We start from the raw sequence: 2,731 nt of genomic DNA on the forward strand, positions 1-2,731 counted from the left end.
TTAAACTGTTCTGGGTCTGGTAAAGGTTTTTAAGATATTATCATATTACTAACAATTCTCTATACAATTCTCTATCTTATATGGGGTATAATTTCTGTTAAAATTATGTATCAATTCAGAAAATCAACACTCACAGCAAGCATAGTATGTCATAATCAGCAAACATCACACTTTGCTTCACTCCAATTCCAATGGGCATCTCATGTAAATGCAATTCGAATAAGATAACAGATCTTGAGTATCTAAAATAAAATGTTAGTTTGACAAATCTTTTTTATTGAATAGGATTGTTGAAGGCTCAACTTGCAAAATGGATTTCAATGAACGCCACCTTTGAATGAATATCTAGAAGAATCAGATAGTTAATCTTGTTTATTGAATAAGATTGTTGCAGGCTGAACTTTCAAAATAGATTTTAATAAACGCCACCTTTCAATGTCAAGATAATTCTCGCAGAGAAAAATAAATGATATTTTGGAATGTGCACTCTCGAGGCCACTGTAAAATGATTACATATGTTACAGACTTCAATTATGATTATGCTAGTGTATCATCAACAAATTAATACAGAAGATGCACAATTAAGTATTCTGAAGGTGCAACTCCAAAAAAGACAAACCTTCTTATGGCACTCAAATTGAATACCGATTTCATTGTATACACATTCAGTTATAAGATGAAGATGCTTATCCTATAAGGAACATACCAACTTAAAATACTGCAAAAACCTTGCTCCCATCCTGAATGAAGGTTGCAATATACATCAGATACTTCAATTTCTAATTGCATGTTCTTCAGATTATTTTCTGTGCATTGTCAGTAAACAAAGAAGCTCCTACCTTTCTTCTCATTATGAGACATACCTGATGCAGATTTAGGACATGGGCGGACATTTTCAAGTCGGATTCATTTTTTGAACTAGATCCTCTTTTTGGAAGAGACAACCTTGGAAACTGCAAGAAATGTGGGAATATGAAATTATTCAGCCCTCTGGGCGTAGTGTACTTTACTGATACAGATTTAGGAGGTCATAAGCGGACATTTTCGAGTTTGGATTCCTATATTTCAGCTAGGACCTTCTTGTTGAAAGAGGCAGCCTTGAAAGCAGAAAACGTTGGGGGACATGAAATTCTTCATCCCTTCGGTTACAGGAGACTTTGATGATGCAAATTTAAAACGACATTGACGGACATTTTTAAGTCCATATTTAGGAGTGACTACAAGGCGAAGATCCAAAATTAAGGTTTTATGTAGCTTCCAAGGCTACCTCTTCCAAAAAGAGGATCCTAGTTAAAAGAATTTCTGAGCAAAATAATCTGAAACTCCAACAGAGAGTGTGGTTACCGAGATTGAAGAGATTGAATCCCTGAGTGAACACGAATGGATGCCATTGACATATCAAATTTGAAAGAACGTGATCTGGCCCAGAAATGTCCGCCCTCACCTGGTTTGAATTGTTCAAGCTGCTAGGGTTTCGATCTGGTATAGCTTAGTTTAGAATGCAGTTTTAGGGTTATGTTATATAGAGTTGAATGTATTGTATAGAAGTTTATGTTTTAGCCTAATCTTCCTATTTGTAGAGCATTTTAAAATTGTTATGTTTTATACTCTAGTTTGCAGACATTTTTATAGGTAGGTAGCGTATGCTGACTTAATCTATATCTTTGCTTAAATTTATGTTACTGTTAATTGTTTTATTGAGTTTAATTCAGTCATTTTAAATTTATGTTACTGTTAATTGTGTTAATTGTTTTATTGAGTTCAATTCGGTCATTTTATTTTTCCGGCGATTCTTATGGGCATCCTCTTTCTTTTTCTTTCTTTTTTCAAAACCCTTTTTCAAATAGTAAACATCCATACACATATCTTTATCAACTAGTAAACATCTATACACCCATCCTTCCCTTATAATAGAGACCATGAATGGATGAAAATAGATAAATAGTTGTATTCAAAGTATAATTGTGTAATTAGAAAAATAATTAATAGAATGTTCTAGACATAACTTTAATATAAATATATGTCTTGTAACTTCAATATAATTGTATGGAATTTAAAGAGTCTTTGATATGTATATATATTTTTATCGGTAAAATATATATTTTTATTTAATTAAACTTAAAGTATTACAACTTCGAAGATAATGAACTATCAAAAAACTCCCAAAACAAGACATCCATGATTGCCATCACCACCCTCCCAAAAGCTGGAATTCAAAACCAGTAACTAGCACCCATGCATCCCCCCCCCCCAAATTTAAGAGTACGAAAAAACTTATTACATCTTGCCTGTCAAAAATTAGGCGTTTCAAACTGAAATTTAAAGTTCAACTGTAAAATTAACTGATAAAAAAGAGAGAAAATTGGCACCTATGGGTACCGTGCCTGTAATGACCTATTCATGATTCCTCCTTCATGCCTCTTGCAGTTGAGGCACTCGATTCACCAGTCACCCAATTACGGCGAGAGTCTCCACTTTCAACATGTTGTCGCCTCCTTCTTCCTTCTGCCTTCTTGCTCGCTGCACCTCATCGGCTCGAAAAAACCACCCCACCATCCCATCCACCTTCTGCATCATATCCTGCCTGTTTAGCTAGTTTTGCGGATAGTCTCCTTGTTATCCGCCTCTTAGGGCTCACTATCTCCACTGCTCTCCTGCCACCCTCCTGCCTGATCACATCTTCTATGTCCATAATCTGGACGAAGATTAAAAGCCCTTCTCAGCCTCTCTA

General features: G+C 35.0%; 1 long non-coding RNA gene across 1 annotated transcript; it reads right to left on the reverse strand.

The window, feature by feature from the left end:
- Window positions 1-493: 493 nt before the first annotated feature.
- On the reverse strand, window positions 494-1,450 carry LOC131071314 (uncharacterized). The gene is made up of 2 exons (XR_009112498.2): window positions 1,345-1,450; window positions 494-953 (listed from the first exon to the last, which is right to left on the reverse strand). It is a non-coding gene; the product is annotated as an uncharacterized LOC131071314 (long non-coding RNA).
- Between the last annotated feature and the right edge of the window lie 1,281 nt (window positions 1,451-2,731).

This window comes from Cryptomeria japonica, chromosome 2 (genome assembly GCF_030272615.1).
Source record: "Cryptomeria japonica chromosome 2, Sugi_1.0, whole genome shotgun sequence".
NCBI lineage: Eukaryota > Viridiplantae > Streptophyta > Pinopsida > Cupressales > Cupressaceae > Cryptomeria > Cryptomeria japonica.